The 27,923-nt window shown below is 32.3% G+C and overlaps 2 long non-coding RNA genes across 4 annotated transcripts in view; both read left to right on the forward strand.

The window, feature by feature from the left end:
* LOC149073490 (uncharacterized) overlaps nucleotides 1–1,841 on the forward strand; it is a 179,223-nt gene extending 177,382 nt beyond the window's left edge. For all 3 annotated transcript variants that reach the window (XR_016194418.1, XR_016194416.1, XR_016194417.1), the window contains one exon: nucleotides 564–1,841. This is a non-coding gene — a long non-coding RNA (uncharacterized LOC149073490). The remainder of the gene's footprint in view (nucleotides 1–563) is intronic.
* Nucleotides 1,842–7,520: 5,679 nt separating this feature from the next.
* Nucleotides 7,521–27,440, forward strand: LOC149073492 (uncharacterized). Its single transcript, XR_016194442.1, has 3 exons — nucleotides 7,521–9,133; nucleotides 21,943–22,037; nucleotides 26,130–27,440. It is a non-coding gene; the product is annotated as an uncharacterized LOC149073492 (long non-coding RNA).
* The last annotated feature ends 483 nt before the right edge of the window (nucleotides 27,441–27,923 follow it).

The raw sequence follows: 27,923 nt of genomic DNA on the forward strand, positions 1-27,923 counted from the left end.
AGCCAGTGCCGTCTTAACGCATGGGCCTACCCAGGGCCGCAACTGGGAAGGGGGTGCAGGCGGGTCTGATGCCCCGGGCGCCGGACTAGAGGGGGCGCCAAAATGCGCGCTTTCCCCGGCTGACCAAGCATCTAGTTGCGGCCTTGGGCCTACCCGTTGCCTTAACACATGGGCAGGGCTCGGTGTCCTCAAGAACAGAGGAGACCTCATAAAAATGAGATCCGGTCAAAATTTTCTAGAGTAAGCATGTAAATTGGTACTGACAAGCATCATTTCTTGCAAGGTTGGGCCTCAAAAATATCACTCTGCCATGGGGTCCTTGGTGCTCTTAAGACGGCCCTAGTCACAGCTAATAATTGACTCATTAATTACTTCACAATGTTTTGTGTAATTTTATTAGGGATTTGCTGCACTTCAAAGAAAAATTCTACTGAAAATGAAATTTATGATTCACTGATTTTTTATTATTGACTGTAATAACTTTTTTAATAGATGTACTGTATTAGTACATTTTTAATGTTAATATCGATGGTAATCAATAAATGTTTGTAAACTTTTTACAGGGTATCTCCCGTTCCTTATGGAAGAACTGCTTGCTGGTGAATGAAGCAAGAACAACCAACTTCCACACTTTTAAAATTTCTACGAAAATATCTGTCGTAAATTTATTTATAGAAAGCTTATTAATGATTTGTCTGCGGCTGTTTTTCTCATGAAAAAATAACTAAAATGCAATAAATCGAATTACATTAGCAAGCCTATATAGTGCTCGATCATCATTCGGTGCAAGCAAATCAAAGTGAAGGTAAGTTCTTGCATGTTTTACTTAATAAAGGAAACCATCATCATCATCACAACACAGTGGGCTAATTGCTTTTATTATATATTACTTTACAAAAATGCACTACAAGCTTTCATATATGACCCAAATAAACATGTAATGTGATAATTACATCATGTAATACGATTTTTGTTCTTGGTTAGCACACACAGACCACATTTTCTAATGCTTTACTACTAAAACATACTGAAAAAACAGCAATGTTTTGCGATCTTCCCTCACAATTTATTTTTCTCGCAAATTCACTTAATTTATCAATTTAAGAATATGCAGGTAACTGAACTTATTTTTTTCATTCTGAAAATTATTTATTCGACATGGCTGTCTTAAATAAAGGGAGTGCTATATTTTTACCGTATCCCTCCCTCCCTCATTACCTGGCATTCCCGGAAAATATCGAGGACCACCAGCATGCCGGGAAATTAAAATTACAGATTCTGGAAAATTCTTAAACATCTTGATTGTAAAAATCCATTGAAATCGTTGAATTCGTGATGTGATGATCCTTATTGAACCGCACTCTTCTCGACATGTCGGGAATGGAGCAGACCCCAACATTCAAAAATCTTTTACCCTCGATCTTAGCGACATGCTGGCTAATGCGGGGGGAAACGGGAATATCTCAAATTGAAAATTATAGAAGTTGACTAGAAATAGATATCAAAAACCAAAATAGCCGAATCATTGAATGTTAAAAAAAGGGTAGGTACTTTGTTCAACATAATTAAAAACCGTGATTCAATTGTGGAAGCAGAAGAGTGTGGTTTTTTTTTCTTGTTGACGTAGTTGATCACGGGAAGGGGAATTCCAACAGTTGGAAAAAACGGAGAAGCTGATTCATGATTTTTTGAAAACGTTCGATACAACGACCTCCCAATATGACATCCGTTTTCCATGGAACGAATGGGGTCTTTATAACGAGAGTCGACTGTATTTGGCTATTGCCAACTAAAGTGGAAAGAAAAAAACTGAAATTATTTTTGATGTTCATGCAAATAGTTTAAATACAAATACAACGATACAACAGGCAAAATGCCTAACGAGGTGGCTGAGAAAAAGATGCCCATAACAAATGTGGATGTCATATATTTCTAAAATACAGCAACCCAATTAAAAATGCAATTAGAAAAACTAGAAACAATATATATATATACATGATAAAATATTATATAATGCCCATAAAGAAAACTTATGGTTGTCTTATTTAAGTAGTATGGATAGCTTCTCGATCTACCCAAATATTTTTATCATATTTCTTTTTAAACGTGTCAATTATGTTAGAATTTACTACTCCCGGGGCAACCCAACCTTATAGCATACTCCACTCCAAAACGAACTAAGCCTCGGAAAAGCGGAAGAATGACTTTAGAAGAACGCGAAGACACCTTTTTGAAAATGAAACTGAGCATTCTATTCGCTTGTTTGACCACTGCTGAACAATGTTCAGAAAACCTAAGACGCTCGTCAATGAGAATTCCAAAATTGGTGATCCTAGTTGCATCCGGGAGAGTGACACCATTCAACTCGTAAAACGTGTTTTGTTCGAACCAAAATGAGAGACCATGCACTTGTCAATGCTAAACGTCATGCTCCATTCATTTTCCTATGCTCCAATCCTGTTTAAGTTGGTCTGGAGCAACTCCCTTTCGCTTTCACTCCCGATTACCTTCATTAGCTTCACGCCATCTGCGGATTTACTAGCAATCCCATCCATACACTGATCGAGTTTATCGATGAAAAGTGAAAAAGTATGGGGCCAAGGACACTTCCTTGAGGAACTCCACCATAGGCGGAGATAGACTTGGAAGTCTGGGGGCATGGTCATTATTGCTGGGGGGGGGCACGATGATGCTGATTTCGTCCAACCAGATAATTCCCCATAACTCGTTGTGACCTATCTCTTAACCACGATTCTATCCAATTTAGCAAGTTGCTCCTAATCCCATTCTAATGTAAACACTTCAAGAGTTTACCATGTTGGACCTGATCGAATGCTTTCTGGAAATCAAAGTAAACAACATCTACATTTTTTTTCTTACACAAAGCCTTAGTCACGTGATCATAGAAGCAAAGGAGGTTAGTTACACACGACTTCCCCTTCCTGGACCAATGCTGATTATATGCCAATATATTATTCTCGTCTATCCACTTCACAAACTCCCTTTTGATGATAATCTCCAAAATTTTCGAGAGGGAGCTCGTCAAACTCACAGGACGATAATTGGACACAGCTTCTCTACTACACTTATTAAATATCGGAACAACATTAGCAAGTTTCCAATCCCTTGGGACGATACCCTCAGCAACACCAATCCTGTATATCTGTGCGACTGACCCCAACAATTCATTAGCACATTCCCTGAGGACCGTGGGATAGATATCATCTGGTCCTGGTGTTTTGCTTGCACATACATTTTTTAGAAGATTTAGGACCTCCACGTCTTCCACTTGAATATCGTTGAGGATTTTATTACTCCATGCAACACCTGCACATTGAATATAATTTTCTCTATTAAAAACTGACGCGAAAATGTCATTGAAAGCACTACACATACCTACATTGCTCTTTACCCTAGACCCTCCTATCAAGAGGGGGGCCAACTGTCCCCTTACATCCATTATTGACATATTTTAAATTGATTTTGGGTCAGAGCAATGTTATCTGCCAACTAAGATTTAACTTCCTTTTTACTATCCCTTATCGCTTTCTTCAACGATCTTCTTTTATCAATAAACAATGACAGGCCAACTCGTCCATTTTTATACTCTCTGAGTGCTCTTTTCTTTTCAAGATGAAGGTTACGCACCGTATACTTGAACCATAGGGGCCGCGATGTACAAACACGCTTTTTTCGAACAAAGGATATGACGTCTTGCAAATCAGAGGACAGCTTCATACTAAATTCTTCCCATTGACTTACCACCCCGACTGATTCCAACCGGTCTCTTTGAAAACGTCTGCTAACCTTTCTCTCAAGGCATCAAAGTTACTTCTGTTTCTTTGAATGTATCCCACTTCTCTTTGCATGTTATAGAGGCCTACTCTAAAATTATGAATATTGATAAATTCAATGCAATGAAACCTTGCTACAACGATACTCGATATAACGATAAATCCTTCTACAACGATACTTTTTAAGTCTGGTTTAGAAATATCTATTTACTGCGAGTCCCAGTAGTCCTTTACTTTTCCACTCATTCATAATTTCCAGTTATTTCACTGCGATATATATATATATGCTGGAGTTTTTTTTCCCCTGACTCTTCAGCAATTTCAGCAAAATTTGTCATAAAATTGCATTTGGTGGTTACAATTTACTTCACATTTCATATATTGCGATTTTCAGTATTTCCTTCGATTAGATATGGTTATCCTAAGTATGAAGGTTTTACTTTTATTTGAAACCATAAGAAATATTTTTCATTTAGTTACAATTGAAATAATTTAGTCTGCCTGTGGATTACCTGCACCATCGTCCCGGATCATATGTTGAAAAACGCTGAATATAGTGCGCCATCTTTCTATCTTGAAAATTCTAAGCATGTTTCTTGTGAGTTTTTGAATGAATAAAAGAAGTTAAGGATGGCCTGATTTGGTTGTTAAAAAAATCATAATTTTTTAATTTGTTTTATTTATTTATTTTTTGATTTCTTAATACTTGGAATGCTCCTGCTTCTTTTAAAATGTCATCATGTACAAGTGGCAACGCTTTACATTAACAAAAACTACAGTTCAAAGTAACCATAAGCAACTAACAAACAAATTTGCTGTCTCTTGTTATGTTTATCAATATTCCTATTTAAGTCAATAACAAACAAGAGAAATCAGATACTGCACATAAAAAACTGTAAACTTAACCCAGTATGGTTCACCTCCACAAAAACGTATTCATTATTTTTTTTCCTTTTTGCAAATACGGATGAAAATCAATGCTGTTAATATATTTTAATTGAAACAATGCATCAACACAGTAATATAATTAATTATAGAATAGATTTTTTTAATTCGATAAACTGTTTATTTAAAAGTAAGATATACAATTTGTTTTATTTTATCTTTAATTTTATGAAATCTTGCTTAGCAAAGTTGAATAGTTGCTACCATGGATTTTATTTCCAATTTTCTTAAGAGTTGGTGCTGTTTTAAAATCTCTGATCACGTAAAATTTCAACTGCTCTCAAAAAATGACTCCGTTAAAGAATAAATTCTTTCTGGATAAAAAAAAAATATTGTACTTATATAACTGTATTTTGCACTAACATGACAGACTAAAAGATGTACCTTCAAAAATTCCAAAAAATTGAGACAAGAAATTGGTATACAACGGGGTTTTTGAATATACATTTGCCATATACAATGTTATCTAGACTAACGAAGATACTGTAATACTTTCCGGTATCGCATTTGTTAGCCGCAACGCAATTTTATATAAGATTCTATGAAAAATCATTTATTCGTTTTAAAACGACTCAAAATTCGAGGATAAGTTTCATAAAGCACTAAGAAGCGCTGTAAAAAACTGAAACTGACCCGATGCTGGAATAAACAACTTCACAAATGGATGGGCGAGAATTTGATGGAAGTTAAAAAAACTCAACATCTTTTTTATTTTACAATTCACACCATGTAGTCTACGCTATGCAGTCAGGTTCATATGCAGTCAGATCCGTAGTAAATGAATTGTATGTGAGATAGTCAACTCATTTCTCTCTCGCACACATACAGATGGAAAAGATGAGTTCCTAGAATGTCCAGCCTGTTCAATTTGGTATTAAGAGTCTTACACGTATGCACTGAAAACATTTAACCCTTTAAGCGGTTTTTAAAATTTTCCTGATCCACATTATAACTGCCAAGGTAGAAATCATTAAATCTTCTAAAAACTGCCACCTATTTTCAAGAAGAAATTTTTTTTTTTTCGATTGAGCGTCTTGAACAAAAGTTGATTCAGCCCACTGATAGTCGATTAACAGGACAGGGGGGGGGGGAGTGGAAAACTTCTCATCAGGAGAAAAAAACTTGCAACTGTAAGTTCGGCCTCGGGGTTGCCGAAATAAGAGTGTTTCAAGAACCCGAGATATCTCTGGATTGCCGGATATTTCTGGATTCTGGATAAAGCGTTCAGGTTAGACGGGATATTTCGGGATTGTCGCTGTAAGGGTTAAGTGTAAGGCATTTTTAGCATTTTCTCCCTTAGCTTAATCATTCGTTTTACATGGAATGGCTTAAAATCTTTCTGGAAGAGAGGTGTAGGGCCTATCTGTATAAGTGGCAACGCTTGTTACATTAACAAAAACTGCGGTTCAAAAGAACCCATAAGTAACACCCACACAAATTTGCTGTTTTGTTATATTTATCAATATTCCTAATTTAAGTCCATAACAAACAAATGAGATACTGTAATGCTTACAGTTTAGGCAATACATAAAAAAACTATAAACAACCTAGAATGGTTCAGCTCCATAAAAACATTGAGTACTTTTTCTTTTTGCAAACACGGATGTAAATCAATGCTGCTAATATATTTTAATTGAAACAATACATCAACATAGCGATTTAATTAATTAAAATGGATTTTTAGGTTATTTAAGAGTATAATATACAGTTTCCTTTCATTTTAATTTTATATTTAAATTTATAAAATCTTGCTTAGCGATGTTTAATAGTTGTTACCATGAAGTTTATTTCCAATTTATTCAATTTGATGCTGTTTTAGAATCTCTGAACATGCAAAATTTCAACTACACTCAAAAAACGACGACGAGTTGGCAGCACTGATAATGTTGCCTCTCGATACAACGATATTTTTTCTTGATCCGAAGAATATCGTTGTATCGAGGTTTCTCTGTACGGTACAGTGGAACCTCCCCTAACGTACGCTCCCCGTTAACGGACACTTTTCTGATTCCCTGCCCCATTGAATACGGCTTTAATGTATTTCACTCCCGTTAGTGGACACTGTCAATAGCATACAGTAAAATCTGGGGAACTCAATTTTTTTTCAAATAATTTAATAATTTTTGTTCATAAATCGAGAATTTATCATATTCAACAATGATTATGTATAATTCCAAGTTCCTATTGGTAAATATGATGATCCGTTAACTAATTACATCATTAACTAAACATATCTCTGGTCCAGGATGGTGGATTCCAAATGGTAATGTTGGTTTTTCTTTCACATGTTGATAGGTTGATACGTATTATGGGTGAAAATAATTAATTGTTTTAATGAAGAGAAGAAAGGTTATAAATTTTTCCATATTTATGAAACTTTCCATTTTATTTGGGAATTATGCGTAATCACAGGTAAAAGTGATAAATGTAGTGAAACTTAATAAAACTCTCTTTATATCTAGACAGTTGGTGATTATGCATAACCACTGCACCGGTGTTCACTTTTGCAGTATAAAAATGTTATAAATTATTAAGTAATATACAATATACTAGCTATGACACCCGGTGCTGTCCGGGTTTTCTTCAATTACTGGGAGTAGTACTGAAAAAGTGACAAAACCATTATAAAGGAATAAACTATTATACATGTACTGGCAGTATTAAAGAAGTGATAAACCAATGTAAAGGCATGTGCATGTCTGAAACGCATTGCTAGGGAACCATGGTAACCTAAGTAAACATTCCGAAAGTGATTGTTGAGGCCCAGGAAACAATGTTGCGCGACAATTTTTATGCCCAACTCTGATGAACTTTTAAAGTAGCCTATCATTCAATCAGGGTTCTGTTTCGTATACATACAAAATTTGGCGACAATCGGTCTAAAAAATTGTAGATTTATAGATAACACACACACACAGAAAATCAATCCATATATATAAAATTGATTTTCTGTCTGTCTCTGTGTGTGTGTGTGTATGTTCTCTATACAAATCTACAATTTTAGACCGATCGTCACCAAATTTTGCATATATACCAAGCAAGACCCGGATTGAACGATAGACTACTTTAAAAGTTCATTGGAGCTGAAAAAATATCCGAAATGGGCGGAAAAACTGTCGGGCGACAATGGTTCCCGGGCCTCAACAATCACTTTCGGAATGTTTACTTTGGTTACCGTGATTCTCTAGCAATGCATATCAGACATGCATAGGACTATGCCTTTACAATGTTTTATCACTTCTTCAATCATCCCAGTAATTGAAGAAAACCCAGGCAGCGCCGTGTGTATTACAGCAAGTTTTATATATACAGATAGGACATTTTAGGCTATTATCCATACTTAGAATAAGACAACCATAATATTCTTTATGGGCATTGTAACATGTGTATGTATTGTTCATAATTTTTGTGATTTTGTTTTTAATTGGGTTGCTGTATTTTTACATCCATATTTGTTATGGGCATCTTTTTCTCAGCTACCTCGTTGGGAATTTTGCCTGTTGTGGCGTTGTATTTGTATTTTAACATTAGAAACCAATTGCGACGGAAGTCAAACGTCGTGTAAATGTGGAAGTCGTATAAACGAGGTTCAACTGTGTACCGTACCTCCCATTAACGAACACTCCCCGTTAGCGGACAGAACTTGTGGTCCCATGGGTGTCCGTTATCGAGAGGTTCTACTGTACACATGAATTTGTTCTGGTAATTTCTACACAATCCCTATCTCATCAGTGAAAAAAAAGAAAAAGATAGAAGCGTCTCTCTCTTCTCCCTCTTGCTTTAAATCCGATTATAGCTTCTCCCCGCTGTAACTGGTTGGCTCCCGCGCTTTTCTCTCACTCTCTCTCACTCCCGTAACGATTGCTCTGTTCTTTCCTGTCCCAAAATAGCGCCCCACCAAACACGACGGCCACGGCTCTCTCTCTTTCTCTGACGACACCGCACAAAAATCGTAAGTAAAATACATTTTATACTCTTAATTTTTATACTTTTCAGATACATTTTAGCCAGTAACGTCTATTAGAACACCTTTGACATGCCTGTGTTGACGAGACGCGTTTTATTCCACCGAATGCAACCGAACCCTAACGCATCACATCATTGATTGAAAAGTAGGCTTAGGAGAGAATGTGATGCATGTGTAGAGAGTATAAGAGAAGAGCGTTCGTTTCGGCAATGCTTTGACCTTTTATGAAAGCTACGCCAATATATAATTATAGAGCTCTCTCTCTCTCTCTCTCTCCTCTTCATACTTTGGCGTTTCATTTTCCATAAAAGCCGTATACGCCATTTTGAAATTTGTGGACGATGATGTTCGTTGCATACGTCTATTAAATCCGATAAAGAATATTGAGCTGCTCACTTTGATGTCTTCTACGTATTTATTAAGGATGGTAAGTAAGGAATTCGCTTTATTTTAATAATAAATCCGTGACGTATTCTTTTAATTTACACGATAATGCCCTGAACATGATTTTAGCTATAATTATCTTTAATATTAAAAATGGCGGTTCATGAAACATCGGTTATATAACTATTATTTGGGTTATTATTCTTATCCTTAAATACAAGTAAATATTACTGAACTCAATTATGATTCATAATAAGTGACTGAGTTCTAATTTTTTTAAGGCAATAACATTGTCATCAAAATATTAATTAACGCGTAAATAAGAATTTTCGGAACATTTCGTGTGATTGATTTAACGTATAAGTCTATAAAATATTTTAAAAAGGGAAAAATTTAGAAAACATTAAAGACTGAAAACTGAAAATGATAGTAAGCCTACTCAATCAGATTATTAAAATGTATTATGAACTTCCTATTTTTAATAGTATTTGGCTATCAATTTGCCAATTACTTTTTCAATTTCTGAACAATAACACTCATTGTACACGTGTAATAAGTGTGTTAAAAATATTTAATTTTGTATTTCCGATGTATTTCTTAAGAATGGTATGTAAGGAATTCGCTTTATCTTAATTAAAAGTCCATCATGTATTTTTTTTTTCTAATTCCGAAGGTGATACCCAAAACACGATTTTAGCTATAAAATAATTAATTAATTAGCTGTACATAATTATCGTTATCAATATTAAAAATGGTGACTCATGAAACATTGATTATTGTAGGCTTATTGAACGCTATTCAATATTCTTGCTATCAAACGGTTACAATATGACTAATAGATTTTTAACAGCAATTATATATAGTCCTATATTTGATTAAATGTTGTATCGATTTTCAGTTGTTTATGCGTAAGAAAAAACAAGAAAATACTAATTTTAATCAATGCCAATGAGGGGAAACATTCAATTTTATTCTATAATACGTTGACTTTTCATCGACCGATTCAGATATAATTTTTTATACTGTTTTAATTTATTTAGACTAATTATGAAAGTATAAAATAATCGAAAATTTTAAATGTGTGTCAATATATCATCTTTTTTGGTTTCATTACATATCACGAGGGCATTCAGATTAGAAAGCTTAAATATAATCTTGAAAAACATATTCCAAACTCTTTCGTTACTGTTATTAAATCTTAATTTTAATACAAAAATAGAGTAGATTAATATTGGTCTTTGGCATTTTGGAATAGAAAATTGCTGATAATAATCTATTCGATATTTTACTAAAATATTTATAACTAACTACAGTTTGATTTAAGACGTTTATTTATAATTAACACTTTAACGGCCAATGTTCTCAGTCGAGAACATCATTTAACATACTTGCTTTTTTTGTGGTGAGATTCCAAGCTTTAACTTAAAAAGCCAATTTCATTCATTTCTGATCACTTATGCCATAAATTTATTTTTTTTAATCACCCATTTGCAAGAAAGAACAAAATTTAATTTTTTGTATTTTCAATTTCAATGTTTTTTCTATGGCATGCACAAGTCCAGAAAACATAGGCCTTACTATAGAAAAAAAATTCATGAATTTTTTTATTTGATATCTTTGAAAGGGATAAGAAGGGAAATAGGAAAAAAATTAATAAAATCAATCCAAATCTTAATTCGTCCGGTAAAAGGTCAAATCTTAATTTTAAAACAAAAACAGAGAAAAATTGGTAATTTCTCATTTTCATTTCGCAACAGAAAATTGTTGACTGATTAAATAATCTGTTCGATATTCTAACCCTAGTTTGATTTAAGACGTTTCAGTATAACTAAATGGGAATGTTATAGATACAATATCAAACATTTCAATCTACGTCAAACACATTGAATTGTATAATTCCAATAAGTGTTTAATTAAATTATTTTCGTCTATACAACTAATTGGTTGATATTTTTTTTGTTAAGTAATTAAAAGTGGAGATTTTAGCATTTTATTTGCGTCCTAAATTCTATGCAAGGGGCCAGATGTTACAAGTGGAACTTTTACTTTTTCCCATTGGCTGTGACGTAGAGGGTGGGGATCTTGACAAGTGATTGACATACAAATGGGAGGAGAGAATGAATTATAATCCCCTTTCAAGGCCTATGGGAAAAAAACACGAGCAAATCACATGTCGTTATAAATAAATAATTATCTTTAACGGCCATTTATTAACATTGCTTAATTCGAGGCGCGATTATTATACCATTTCATTCAAAAAGATATTTTAAAACTAAATATTCAACTGCAAATTAAAATTTGAGTTTTAGAGAAAGTTCTTAGACCAGGATGTTTGGTGAATCTTCACTCACAGCTAATTAATTTGATAATAAATGTATAATGCCAATAAATTACGAAATTTTCATCCCTAGTTCTCTTGGGCTTCAGCCCCGTCATTTTAGTCTTGTAGAGGGCCATGGCGAAAACAATATGATTGTAAGTAAGGTATGCCTTTCAATAAATTATTCCCGGTCGCTTTATCAATGGAAAAATTAATATAATCGGTAAGTTTCTCAGACGTTATTGATTGATTGTTATGAGTTCCAATAACAGACTGCTTATAAAAATAAGAAATAATAAAAATTCACAGCAAAGTTTGTTCTTGTGATGAGTCATTGTTGCCCTATTAGTAACTTTGCGTATTATTGAAAAATGAATGTATTTTAGTAGACACACATACATCTTTCTGTATTTATACATAGAAGCAAATTTTCTATAATGGATTATGAATAAAGCAAATGAATGAATAGACGTTGATTTTCTTGATATTTGATGGAGTATATTTCATATAGTTTTTTTTTTTAAATTTAATGAAAATGAATGTGACTTTATCAGCTTTTTTTAGCCTATATTTTAAGCCGATTCTAAAATATAAATCAAGTGGACGAGAGAAAATTGAGATTTCAACACATTTTATCACAATGGCGAAGAAAATTAGCAACTCCTACTTTTTAGTTTATTAAACTTGAAAATATTTCAAATTTCAAACATGAAAAATAAGGTTTAAAAAAAGGAAAAGTCTCTCATTGGATATCAATATAAGGAAAAATAAAGTTCATAAAATGTTTATATTTCGATGAAGATTTAGGCTCAATATACAGCAGCCTATATGTTAGGGTTTTAATATTGGCCTACATATAACGCTAGGATCTTTTAAAGAAAAATTTCCAAAACACAACTTACCGAAAATTCTCCATAGAAACATTTTCTTCAAAGAGCTATTAGATGGCTTCATGCTTAATTAATCAATTAGATAACAATTTTCAGAAAATTCAATCAATATTCGCAGCTAGTGAGAAATAGTTTCCGATTTGCCTAGTTTACAATGCAACCAAACATCTTCTAATATATATAAAACATCATATTTTCATTTCATTGTTCTAGCATCTGAATTATTTTTATAACATTAATTTTTTTCATTGCATTTCCGAAACATTTGTTTCATACATCTGAAACTTATTCGTCAAAGAAAAGTAAATCTCACATAATATAAAATGATATTCTGTCAATTCATCCATAGACAGGTGAATACAGCATAATGATTTGAATGATGTTCTCGCTGTTGGATGAAGGAAAATTCATAAATTCATAACTCAAATATCAATAGACAATGCTACGAATCTCCTGCCACATTAATTACAGAATAATGAAATTCTATCCATTAATTATTGTCAGGACAACTTCCATATAGGCTACAGTATGTAAATTGACGTCATCATTCACATAACCTGTTTTTACATAAATTCGATTACAGAAGTTCATTTCCGCATTCAAAAACTGGAAAATCATATATAGAGTAGATAGATGCATATAGTAGATGCAAGTCTTATATTTTTATACTCATTAAGGGGTACAGAAGTTTGCTGAAAGGTTTATTCGACATGTGTTAGTAAAATGGACCTCTGATTCAACAATTGACTAATGGGAAGTATTTTTAAAAGAATGTTAAATTTAGGTTTTTGAAATTTATATATTTTTTCAAACTTTAAGAACTTATGAAATTCTAACGAATAGTCAGATATCCAAGTTCGAGAGGTCTATTTTAATAAAATATGTCAGATAAACATTTCTGCAAAATTTAAGAATTTTTGGGACAGTTTTGCAAAATTTAAGAATTTTGGGCTCAACAACTAGTCTGAGAAAATCGCGTGCAATGTATTTTCTTGCATACATTTACACTACATTTCATTATTTCTTTCTTTTATTATGAATGAACAAAAATTAACCGATTGACAAGAAATTTTAAGTATTTCCTTTGCAATTGAATGAAATATTTTTTGAAGTTATTTTTGAAAATTTTGACTTCACGGGTCGCGACACCCCTTAAATTTCAATAGCAGAGATTCGATTAATAGTGATATTAAGTTTCTTTTTTTAATTTTTAAGGTACATTATTTGTAATATTTTTTGTAGTAATTTGATAATAATTCAAATCAACATAAATAGCTGAATTGTGATAATTAGAATAAGATAGGAAAATAATTATATAAGTATATAGGCCTTTTAGCAGTAGGTGACTTACTATTTAGCAATAGTATAGGTGTCAGTTTACTATTTAGCAACTGATTGTTTAGAATCAAGTTATTGAAATAAATCTTGAAACTATTTTTTTAAAATTAATTTCCAGTGAGAAATTTAAATCAGTTGTAAATTTCAACATAATCACGTTGAAAAATTTTATAACAAAAATTGAAATTGCCGAATAAAAGCGAAATTATAGAATAAATATTTGTAAATTCCAGCTTATTGCGTTATAAAGTTAAATAATTTATTCAAAATCAAAATTGTATCACACAGGGTATTTTTAGTGTAAAATAAACAATACTTAATCTGAATCAAACACGATTTTCGAATCCTTGATGTATGAAAACGTTTTAATTTTAGTAAATAAGTATCAAAGTTATCTCACTGCGCCAGATAACTTTGATTATCATATTATTATCATTTCTCACATAACTCATTTATATGAAAAAAATAGAATAGGGCCTATTGCTACTATTTTTTATGAATGTTTTTAGCGGCTGCTTATAAGCAAATTTTAATCAAACTCATCCTAAAAAAGCAATACTCTAAATTACAAGAGGTACAATCGCAAGGCACCTGGTGCATTTCCAATGAAAGAACGAATGAGATATTGAGAGGAACAAGACAAAAAAAAATGAAACACTAGGAGTGGGAGAAATATTCGATAAATAACTGAGTAAATTCCCGAACGAAACATTCGTCAAAAGAACAAGTTGGCTAGTATTCCTTTCTATATCTAGTTTGATATTTAAAAAAAAAAAATTTAATAAATATCCGAGGGGGAAGGTATTTTTTCGATTCTTTTCAGAAAAGTATCTCCCCGGCGTGTCTGCGTCACAAGTCGATAAAATTTGATTCTGGAAGAGCCAGGAACAGTTTCCTGAGTTTCCGGGACTTTTTTATTGATTCCTCCCGATAAATACATATTGTGACCGTCGACTACTATCAATCACTTTTTGAATTTCCTTCTTCGCTTGGCCCTGTTTGTTATTAGGAAACAGCGCCCAGTAATATCGGGCCTCCTTCTTCCCTTACCATTCTTCCCATCCGCCCTAGAAAACCATGTTCCATGGGCCGAGGAGAAAAGTACAGCAGCAGCACAAAAAAAAAAATTTGGTAGGGAGAAATAATAATAAAGGAAAAAGCCCTCTCCTAGAGAGGTTGCAAGATCCGAATGAAAGTTAGGCGATATTTAAAAAGCAAACTTTCGCCAAATATTTTCACGCTCGAATTTTTTACATGCATTGAAAAGTTATTTTATTGATTCGTTTTGACTGATTCACAAGATAAATTTCACACATTATTTCAAAATCTCAAACTCTTAAATACAAACGCTAAAAATAAAATTGTAAATTAAATCAAGCTTTAATAAAGCTAGAGAAAATACATTGACACGTCTATCAAACCTTTGGTATCACCACTTGAACTTCAATATCCTCAACGTCATTTATATTTACCTAGGTTTGCACAAGGTTTTACACAAGCGGTACGCATAAAAAATTTATCAGTAGCTTCTAGAAAATACCAAGGGATTGATTTTTATCATAATTTTTCCACGTTGATATTTGAAAATAAAAATCCAGCATTGAGCACAGAAAAACTGACTTAACCCTTAAATGACATCACGGAAATCATTAACCCCCTACCCATCATCCTAGAGCGGGGCCCCTAGGCTAGGGTCTGTGGCGGGCCCCATAAACCAGACTTTTCGTGGGCCCTTTATAGTTATTTTATAGTGGGAAAAAAACAAAAAAATGATGAGAATCGTCCCGGGCTCCAGGGTGGGGCCCTGCCAGCCCCACCCTTGAAGGTATGGCCCCCACCCCCCTATTAAAAACTTTTTTGTTATGAAGTTGGTTTTCTTCCAATTTCCCGTAGGTGCAAAGTAAGGGGAATAGGAAAACGTGTACTATTGGCAAATCGGCTTCACAGTATATTTGGGCTTCTCAAAAGAGGCTGAAAGGAGGCGTGATATCTCGTTAATGCGCCGCTGAGATGATTAAATGAAATTTTTTTAACTCTCACTATGAGTTTCAGTACATATTACCAACAGCAACCATTCTAGATAATTGTATTTATACCATAATTTGATGGATAAAAGACCAATATTTTTTAAAGACCCATGGTTTTGTTCTGGATTCAAAGTTTGGTTTTTTCAAAGGAGAAATTGAAAAAGAAAACTGACTTATCAAACTTATAAACTTATCAAATTTATAAACTTATCAAATTTCACACATTAAACACGAAAATTCTTTCATTACTTTTATTAAACATCGATGTGTAAAAGTGAAAATCCATTGAAAACTCAGCTTTACAAAATATCTGGCTAAAATAAAAGGCTTTTGAGAAGGCGAGATATTTTTTAAATGACGGTCGAATTGTTGAGAATGTAATTGAAAAATTCAAATAAACTAACATGGTTTATGAAACATAGAAATTAATAAATGTATCTGCATTTTGTCTGAATAAAACTGATTTAAATGCATAGCTTTTTGCACATGTGCAAAGGGTCCTTTGAACGTTTATTACAGCCGCCAGTTTGAAGAAAACAAAAATCACCTTTGCACATAAGGTGAAGTCACATTCTTTCGATTTTATATTTTTAATTTGTTGGTAGTTGTCCCAATTAACGACAGCCACCCTATAATTATTGCATAACACGTATAGCCGTTATTTTGCTAATTCCTTAAAATGCTTTGTTTGCATTTTTTTATCTTGAAGTTTGCAACCCGAATTTTTTTCTCACTATACTATAGTATTAATCACAAAAAAAAGGTAGTTATATTTATATCGGAAAATATTAATTCAATACATTTATTTTATATGTGATTTTTGAGGCTCTGTACGTCCTCTTCAAGACCCCGTATAAGCAGTACAATTCGAAATAAATTTTTAAATGATTTTTCTGGCTTCCTTTCTATACGTGTTAGTAAATATGAAAAAAATTACACTGCTCAACATTGATTTTGTTCTCAGACATTTTAGTGATTTTAGGATGATTTTGCGGCGCCAATTTCGAATTTGGCATTAGTTTTGTCATTTATCACAAAAACTAGATTGACTCTAGTTTTTGTGATAAAGTAAAAATTACATTTCAATGGTAATACCATAAGAGCAGCATACAAATCACATTGAAACTGTGCGTTATAAATAAATACAGTAAATCACTAGTAAAGACATTTCAGTGATTTTAGAATCATTTTGGGGATCTAATTCAGAATCTGACATGGCTTTTGCCGAATTGGCTCTAGTTTTTGAGATAGTAATGCAATCTCAACAATTTGATTTGTATGTTGCTTATGTATCAATCCATTGATATTTAATTTCAGTTTATCTCAAAAAATAGAGCCAATTTAACAAAACCAATCCCAGATTTGGAATCAAAAAATTCAACATACCGTAAAACCATTAAAATTTCCTTTAAGAACATGAATTTTTTTTTTTTTTTTTTGCTGCAGTGTTATCAGCTCGAACAAGAAAAAAACATCATGCATTCAGTTGTCAATTAAATTTTATTGAATACTTTTTTTTAGCAATGGGTGAATTATGTAAATAAATATATTTCTTGAATTTTTTCCCCAAAAATTCCAGAAATTCCGTACAAAAATTCCAAAATGATTCCGGAAATAAAAATGGTCGTTTCATCGCCAAAAAGTGGTAACTCTTTCTTTCGGTGAAATATAAAAAAAAAAAAAATAAAAAAATAGAAAAACTTGCGCCGGTTTCAGGTATTATTTCCAATACAAGCAGCGATCACTCAGCTAAAGGCCAATATGCATATGACTTTTTCCCTTTCGCCTCTAATCTAACCAAAAAGAGAACTCCTCGAAGTACGAGGTGGAAGAGGTTTGGCGGAGGAATTTCGGAGGCAGAGAAATCGAATTATGTATCGGTATTTCGCTACTGATGGATTAGACCCGGTTTGAGTTACGGTCAATTTTTTATTCGATTCATTTTTATTCCGAATATTTTATTCTTTTTTATGTTACTGTGTGTTTTTTTTTTTTACCCGGTTTTCAAAAAGGAATAACAAAGATAAAAAAAATTACAACAAATTCCTTCGTGCAACTTCGATGTATCGAAAGGTGTCGCTTACAAGAGATACGAAAGCGAATACCCTTAAATTTATTTATTTTTTTTACTTCCTTTCTCCCCAAATTTTTATTCATTTTTTTTTTGTTTAGAAAAGTTCCAACATTCTTTCTCTCTCTCTTCCCTTGATTTTGTTTTAATAGTTTCATAGAATTCTTACTTTTCTAAAAACATTTATATTATCTATATACTGAAAAAATGTAGATAAGTTATGATATAAAGTGTTAAATTACAATGATACCTCACTACAACGATAGACTGACTCGATATAACGATAAATCCCTCTACAACGATATTTTTTCGAATCTTGTTTGGTATTGTCCTTAGTGTAATGGGGTGTTTCTCAACCTTTTCAGTCCGAGGCTCTCTTGGGACCATATTTCTTTCTCGTGGCCCCCTGTCTTATCCACGGGCCCTTATCCTCATCCAAGAATGGGACCCTTTCTGCTTATGGAATTGAATTTAACGAAAAATAAATTCATAATGAACAAAAATTTTATATACAAGATTAATCTCCTGTGCCAAGCATGGAACAGTGAACATCTAGAACAGTGTTTCCAAAGTGGCTAATATCACTTCCTGGTGGGCGATGGAATGGTCCAAAGGGCAATAGAAGCTACGGACTTAACATAAGATCCTATGGGTTCACTTGAGTCTGGGGGCGATGAGAGGAACAAAATTGCTGATGAAGGGAGCGATGAAACAAAATGTTTGAGAAACTGTGATCTAGAAGGTGGGCGATCATCCGTCCTAAGAGCCGAATTATATGGGTCTGAAATACAGCGAACAATCCAACGGATATACCGGCACATTACTCTAGGCTAGAGTTCAGTAAACTTCTTTTCCTTCTCGTAGGGGTTATATGCATGACCATCTCAACATCATGGGTCTCTGGGCAAAGTGATGTTTTGGGGCCATACTTAGCTGGAAGTAACAGACATATTTACATACTTACATTTGAAAATCACAGTACCAGATCTCATCGTATAGGACTTCTTTGGATAAGAGGTCTTGGGTCACGCCCGCAGGGGTCGATGGGTTGAGATGATCTTGGTTTTATGGACAGCTCTACTGGATTCTGAAAGTAATTACATTCTTTTTCTACCAACATTTCATTGGAAAGCTTCATTTCTTACATATACATAGAATAAATAATTTATTCTTTACTTTATCTATGATAAACAGTATTTCGCTTTCTCCACAGCTCTCTCTCTGGCCATTTTCACCACTTCTCGTTAATTCCCTTTCATCTGATTTTAACCTGTGGCCCCTTAGAATATCCCAGGACCACAAGGGAAGGGCATATGGCTTCAGGTTGAGAACCACTGGCCTAATGTAAAATTCTTCTCAATACAACGATAAATCCCTCTATAACGACATTTTTTTTGGATATTTTGAAACTCTGCTACAACGATATTTCTTATATTTCACTCAAAATCGCCTCAAAATATTTTTAAATTTCTCCCAGAGTTTATTCTTTCGAAGGTTTCTAATAATATATCGGTATTTTGCGCTATTCTTTCCACCCTTTAAATGTGTTTAAGTTTGGTGTGGTGATGGTACTTTCTTTGTATTACACAAAAGTGTTGTGCAAGAACTTACTGAATTTTATCCATCAATTATATAATCAATTAGAATTTTATTCTGCGAATAAACACTCATAAATTCATTTCGTGGTGGTACTAACAACGCCAATTCAGAATACACGCCAACAGCAGCATGAAAACTACATAAAAGTATTATTTTTAAATTATTTCAGAGTTTACTTTGTGATTGTTACGGATCACAAATTCTAGAAAATTCCAATCAAGAACAGAAAATATGGCATTTATATGAGGTTTGAGTTTCTTTAGATATTTTATTTTGAAAGAATTTTTTTTTTATTTCAGTGCGATACTGATGATTTCTATCTAGCTACAATAGGATTTAAGTATTTTTAAACAAATCTAAACTATTTTTGTATAGGCCTACTCAAGAGATTGATTTAAATCGGATTAATCAACTGGATTAATTTTAAAATAAAATTAACTAAATTTCTAGTAATCTACTAATATATTTGCGATTCTTCTTTTTAAATTGATCATAGTCATTTGCACAAATTGGGAAAAAATCGCAAAAAATTATATTTATATACTAGGACTCAAATATTTTACTCACGTATTTTATAAAATATCTATATATCAGGAATAAATAAAGTTATAAAACCATAAAAAACAGTAAAGATTATTTTTTCCAAAATTTTTCACATTTTAGTTTTTAGAACTATTTAAAAAGCAAGAAAATCACACTTCAAAATAACTGAAAATACAAATCTTTTAAAGTCATATAAACAAAGTCTTATTTACAAACTTGGACTAAAACCATTAGTTTTGGTTGACACGTGGAGCTCTTTTTGGAGTTAATTTCTTCTGCCCCACAGTTTGGGATACACTGGTCTTGAAGGTAACTTCCAATTACGAAACATATTTCAAATGATGCCGCACATCATCTTACTGCTCGTTTGACTGAAAAAAAGAACACATTTTTGGAAAATTTATCGTAAAAATTTAGTAAAACAATTTTCATACAGTGACATGTGAAACAAAAAAAAATCCCTCGCTTTTACGAATGAAGTTGAAGTTAGGAAACATATTGGATTTCATGAATTTTAGGAATGTTCCGCATCTAGAAAAGCATCATTCTGGAAAGGGGTTTATATAAAAACATACATAACAGCCAAAATTCCTTGCTATTTCTATGCTTTTATATTGGGTTGCTATATTTTAGTTACATTCACATTTTTTATGGATAGCCTATCTTTTTCCCCCACCTCACGTTGGGTAACTTACCTGTTGTATTTGTATTTTATTTTATCAAGTGACATAGAGTTGTTAGGGTAGCCTACTTCTGATGATTAAGTTTCTAAAAAATATTAGTCGCTTAAATAATTTAGTGTATCACCTTCATATTCAGTCAAAAAGTTGATTTCACTTTAATTCGCTCCGTGGTCGTAATTTTTCCTTTTTCTCGTATCACTGAATGACGATTTGTATGCGGGAAAACGCCGTGAAAGAGAAATCTCAATGAGTAAGAGTTGAGGATATGAAAATGAGTCGTACTATGTGAGAAAACATTCTAAGTGGGAAGGGGGCTGGGGGAATCCACTGTATTCATGAATAAGCGGGATTCACTGTGTGTATTTATGAATTTTATATCTTTTAGAAACTTAATTATTACTAAATTCGCATCTACGATCAAGTGACAACATTGGAGAAATTTTTTTGGGATTGGAAGTTACCTCTAAGATTAATGGTGTAGGAATTAACTATTGAGAAACAATAAGAGAGAAGAAACCCTATATAGTAAAAGAGAAGGTATATGTACAAAATTTTATTTCCTCTTAACTTTTCTTTCTTTTATTTTCTCCGCCAAAAAAGTTTTCTTTCAGCAACGTATAGTAAAAGAAATACACAGTTTTTTTTCCCAAGAAATATGAATTTCATTTCGTGTCTACAAACAATGAATTCAACTTCAGCTAGATGAATATATATTTTAAAAATTCCCCCTTCAAGATATGGGAAATTTTAAATATGGAACAGTAAGAGGAACATTTAAAGATATGCAAGAAAGTAGAGCGAAAAAAAACGCATCAATTACTTCCTATGGCTGTATGTGAAAGAAAATGAATCTTTCTTCGGCCTGGATATTTCTCTAGAAAACCAAACCTCCAATTTCCATCTATTCCATCCTTCTTTTTCCCTCCCTATCCTAGAATTATATATATATTTCTTTTATTCTTTTCCCGTTTCTGCCATCATTATCTCCACTGGATTCTTCATTGGTCTGTGGATGACAGAATAGGAAAAGTTAACGGAAGAAATGAACTAAGACAAAAAGATTTCCCCTCTTCAGCGTCTTCATCACTATACCGGCGGATGGAAAATAATGAAAAAAAATAATAGAAAAATAAAACTTTTTCCCTCTCTTTTATTCAAGAGTGGAATAAATTATTTACAGATCACGTGAAATGTGATGTGAAGTGTGGAAATTCAATTAAAAATATCTCCGAAAGAAAAATCTGAAGTTAATGAATTTCGATTTGAGTGTTATCTGAATTTTTCATTATTAAAAACGTTAATTAAAAAATGTAGTATGTTTACATGCATTTACATATTAAGTTATAACGCATGCTGCTTTCTTTGGATTTTTTTTTTTTAGATGTCTTAGAACTTGATTGATCCGATATAATCAAAAGCGCAGGAATTGAAATAAGTAATGATTGCAAACATCAATTTATATATTGCTTGCGATAGGTATGTATTAAATTTTCTAATTACTAATGATTATATAGGGTGCATTTACAAGTAAGATAGTCTTTTTACAATCGTAAGATTTTGATAATTAAATTTTAAATTATGTTTCCTTTGAAGGCAAAAAATGCTTCTCAAATATTATGGCATGAGTTTCAAGTAGACGGGCATGTTGAATATATATCAAGAGAATATTTTTTTCGAAGATTCGATAACGAAATCAGAGTTTGCAAATAGGAGTCATATAGTAAATTATTAATATTAAAATATGTTTTTTCATATATTGACGTTTCTTCGTGATTGCTGTAAAAATCGAAATCTCCTATTTTTTATTTCTTTTTAAAAGAAGAATAACGTATGCGTAAACACGTGGTTTTACATTAGATAACGTGGAAAAAACAATTCAAAATCCAGTCTTCACTACCGTCGTTATACACCATAGTAAGTGTAGATATGTTGTAAAATTTGCATAGATATATGTTTTACTAGAAGATGCATTTTTATATGTTCTGTTAGTCAGGCTGCGTTGATGGCTCTTCAGAAGTCTGAAATCACTTCTCATGTGGTATGGGAGTGTTACACTGCACTCTACAATTTATCTAACAACAACAGAGTCAAGCTTTGCTGGGTACCTGGTCATTTAGGTATCTCAGGTAATGAATTGGTTGACAAGCTGGCTAGAAGGGGCTCCGGGACTCCGTTCATTGGTCCTGAGCTAGCTTTGGGCATTTCACGGGAATTGATCAGAAATACTGTTTTCCACTCATTCAGGAGAAAACAGTACCAAGATTAGCTAAACATTGATGGTCAGCGACAGGCAAAAAAAAATAAATTGTGACTGCAATAGTTTTAGGCAGAAGGAGCTGATGAAGCTCAGCAAAAATGGTATTCGTAGAGCTGTTGTTGGTCTACTTACTGGCCACTGTACTCTTAAAAGACATCTTAATGTCATAGGAGTTAGTAGTGACTCAACCTGTAGAGGGTGTTTATATGAGGAAGAAACAGCTTCTCACTTTTTGGTGAATGTGAAATGTACTCTGCACACAGGTTTGAGCACTTGGGTCGTCATTTGATTGAACCATGGCAGCTTCAAGACATTCCTATTAGCAGGGCCGTCTTAAGAGCACCATGGGCCCCCGGGCCAAGTGTTGTTTTGAGGCCTTTTACCTGGAAAACTCTCGAAAATTTCAACCACTTCTCATTTTTGTGAGGCCCCTCTCCTCTTTAGGCCCCCGGGCCGTGCCCGGGTGGGCCCATGCATTAAGACGGCAATGCCTATTAGATCTCTGCTGAACTTTGCTTCAGCTACAGGTCTCTATTAAAGACTTCTATTTTCTTTTGGGGATGGTACAATAGACCTCTGGTCGCAGTGCTACGTTCTGTGGAACCACCCACCCATATGTCTAAGTCTAAGTGTAGATATTTGATGTGTATTCTGTATCTAACTTAATTATGTTTTGAACGACAATTTGGCTACATTTTTTTGACAAAAATTTAATTCAAAATTTTTTTGCTATGATTACTTCCATTAAAAAAAAAAACTGTAAAAGTTTTAACTGAAGTCGGGTTTTTACATATATATATATATACATATATACATTATATATATGTAAAAACCCGACTTCAGTTAAAACTTTTACAGTTAAATAGTCCATAATACTTTTATCATGCATGAAATAAAACTTAAGAAAATGAAGATTTTCAAATTTATAGCCATGTTAATTATTTAATCACTCGGTTTTCGGAGCTATTCATTAACTGACTGTAACATTAACTATGGTAATTTATATCTAAAACACACGGCTTCAGAGCATATAAACATTATTTTATGTCATAAATCTATATGCAGGGTGTTCTGTAAGTCCTAATGCGGCCTTTATATCATAAACCGTTCCAAAGGTATGATTCCGATTTTTGAAAAAGCTCAAAATGTGTTCAGAAATCATCCTGTACCAGTTTCGAGTGAAAACACAGTGTGTCACCAAATAAAATATTGAAATTTTTACATGAACACCCTGTGCTAAAAATCCGATTAGAAAGTTGTTGCACTTTCTCTCCTGAGGCCAACAAAAAAGTTTCACGTTTCTAAGTGAAAATTTGAAATCGCTGAAATATTTGAACTCAAAAATCGTAGAAAATTTTGGAAATAACAGCGTAAATGAGGAAAAGAAGCGTAGTCCGTTAGTTTATGGTGTTCTTTCCCAACTTTCTTCCCATTTTTGAATTCAAATATTTCAATGAAAATTGCACTTAGGAACGTGAAATTTTTTTGGTGGCCCCAGAAGACGCATTGCAACACCTTTTTAATTAGGTTTTTTAGGATAGGGTGTCCATATAATCATTTAGATTTTCTTTTATATTGTTACATGTATTTTCACTCTCAAAACTGGTACCGAATGATTTTTTTTAACGCGTTTTGAACATTCTTCAAACCGGAACCATACCTCTACGACGAACGGTTTATGAGATAAAGGTCAAATTAGGACATATACCCTGTATACTTTACTATACAACAAAGTGTTTTATTTTATATCATTCTATCAGGATAACTGATTATTTGATGAGTCAATAGAAACAGAGAAATCCCAAACATTAAAAAAATACACATTACATTAAAATATGTCAAGAGAAATACATTCATTACATTTCATCAATTTCAAGTAAATACCCACACTTACGCTTAAAATAATGTAATCAAAATTAAAATTCCTTTCAATGTCTGATTCCCATTAGGACTCAAAAAAATTATAATCATTGGAATTAATTTTTATTCTTACACATGATCATTATACATATTGGATATTTATAACAATTGTTTCCTTTACTTTTAGTGTCGAGAAGAATAGAAACCAGAAAATTCAAATTAAATGATGGAAAAGAATATTTTCAATACATATCAAAACATACAAAAAAATGTATTAAGATGAAAACAAAAATGATTCACGAAATTGTATTAGAGACAATGTCCTCAGCTCATTTCCATTGAATGTATCCATTAGAAGAATACAAAAGAGCAAAAAAAAAAATGTACTGAATTGGAAAATATTCCGAATAGAAAACAAAACATTTTTTTCGAAGATTATCAATCAAAATTACTTAAATTAGCTTGGTCTCCGAAATAAAAACGTGAATTTGAAAACTAGAATGGAACAAAACGGTCTCAGATGTAACGTCCCTCTGGACTTCATTAAGCCAAGTCTATAAGAAAGAATCCCTCTTTTATTCCCTTTTCTTTCAAAAGAAAAGAGAAAAAGGAATTCAAGAAATTTTGTTTACGTCTAATGGATTTTGTCTTGTTCAGGGAAATGTTATTACCGAGTTGGTAATGGACGTTTAATATCAGCGATGGATTAACAAAGTATTTTGGAATACTTGTTTCATTCCTAAATTAAATGAAAAACATCGGTTTTCATAACATGTTTTTAGTTATATATAATGGGAATTTATGTTTTTATGAATGTCTCATCTGCCGGAATCATTTTCGTTCCCGTTTGAGATTAACTTATTGATTTTTCTTAAATGTCGTGATCCCGTGTGAAATGGAGTAAGCATTTCATTTTTGAATTATGTTTTATTTTTTTGGATATAAATCTTTCAATTTTTCTTTATTATTTAAATAAAACTTTATTGTTTGTAAAGATTACATCTCGCTGTAGTTTTTTCTTTTAAATATGAAGTAGGCCTACCGTCTAGAGATATTTATGTGAATGAAAATTAAATTATGGATTTAAATTACCATAGTCAAGATAGAAAACCTTATGGGTGCATTTAACTGTTTAAATATTTTTTTTAATTTCAACAATTTACTAAATATTGTACAATATATATACTTAGAAAGATTTAGATAATACAAGCATGTTTTGGTGAATTTTTTAATCTTTAATGCATTTTTTTTAGGAAAATTAGTCGCATTTATATCAGTGTCTTTAATAGTTGAGGTGGATATATTTTTTAAAATTTATATAGACCTACAGTATTTTGTTCCATCATTTACAAATGAATTTTTTTACGTTTCATAATTATCACATTTTCAAAACTGTTGATGGAATTGATTTTACACATCATTCTAATTTTTTTTAAATATCATTTATCTAGGTTGGAATTAATTGAGAGCTCAGAGAAGAAAACTGCTTGATGTATTCCTCATCAAGAAATATCCATCTGAATTTAAAGCCATTCGTAACCTACCCTGTACATCCGGGCTTTTGTAGGTTGCTTAGCATTCAGAAGCTCGTATTTACAGGTACCTTGCGAATCCGGCTGCTCGCAGCATTGAAGACATCCATGATGCAACATTACAATGCAATGAAAAATTAAGAAGATGAAATTATAGGAATCCGATGTCACTATTGCCATCTTTTTTCCAGACTGTTCCATTTGTAGCATATATCCACTAGTTCATAAAATGCATATGCAAAATTATATTCATAATAACGAACACAGTTGAATCAATTTAAAGTAAAAAAATACTAATACACAATCTTAAATATGTATCAATACGCCCTGCCGTCCCACCTTTACAGGTATACGGCAAGGTGGCTTCGTTATTTCGCAGCGTACTTGGCCTACTGAGCTTAAAAAAAAAAGTTAACAACAAAACATACAAAACTTCAAAGTAAACATATGAAAATAAATTAAATTGATAAATAAAAACACAAAACATTAAGACTAAAATTAAAAGTAAAAACGCTTGTCTTAATTATGTGCTGTCTTTGTTTTTCACTAAGATGTTTCTCTTTATAAATGAAATTCAATTTATAAATTGTTTTATCTGGTGCAAAACCAAAGTTACGCGCAAACTATAATTTTTATTTACATTTTATTTAACACACATTTTCACACTGAAGTAATCTATATATCTATTGTATCTATCATTTTAAATTTTTCACATTACGATTTATCTGCACATTGCACCATTCATGTTCAGACTAAAATGTCTCAATATCACACTTACTTCGCCATAAACATTTATTCTATCGAATAATGAAAGGATAATAAATTTTATAAAATATTGTACATCTATTATATTTCATAATGTGTTAAATATCCATACGTTAAGTTCCCACGATTTTCATCTGCAAACATAGAATTTTATGATTGGTAATACAACGGAACAATGAAATAGACTCTTACGAATGAGTTGAATGATTTATGAGAGGGAAGTTTTTATAGGCTTATCATTCATTTCGTTTGTCACGCCCCTTTGTGTTTATTGGACACTAGTGTGTTAATAATTCCTCCTTAAAATACAAAAGCTAAACTGACAATATTAAAGATATTATTTAAGAAATAAATGACTGAATGTGCGTAATTTTATTATCGATTAACTTTATATATTGGCTATATGAATCAGATTTCGATACTTAAAATGAAATATTTCTATGTCAGTCCTCAGTTTGTTTTTCATATTTTCTGAAAGCATTACAACTGTTTATGCACAACATTATGTTACTGTACTTGACATATGTGTGATTATTAAAGGTATTTATATCTACAAATTGAACACTTGTCATTATTTTGGTGAATAAGAGTAGTTTTTTTTACGGAGTTAAGGTTTCATATTTGACCATTTCTATTGTCAAAACAATTGAGATAACAAAATTTAGGCGTACAAAAAGTTGTATTAGAAAGTGTTATATTTTCGAATTTGTACAAACCCTAAGATTTGGCACCAAATCATTGTTTTGATAACCAAAGCAGAACAAATATATGAATACAAAGGCCAAAACAGGCAAATTGCACAACGAGGTGGCTGAAAAAAGATGCCCATAAAAATATGGGTCTCAAATATAACTAAAATACAGCCGCGGATTTGGGTTTATTGGTACAAGGACCAATTAGGTCAAACTGCGCCAAAAAAAAAAAAAAAAAAAAAAAAAAAATATATAT

The sequence above is a fragment of the Pholcus phalangioides genome, unplaced genomic scaffold (assembly GCF_987345545.1).
Source record: "Pholcus phalangioides strain wild (caught in Gottingen) unplaced genomic scaffold, Ppha-v1.0 ptg000017l_1, whole genome shotgun sequence".
NCBI classification, from domain to species: domain Eukaryota; kingdom Metazoa; phylum Arthropoda; class Arachnida; order Araneae; family Pholcidae; genus Pholcus; species Pholcus phalangioides.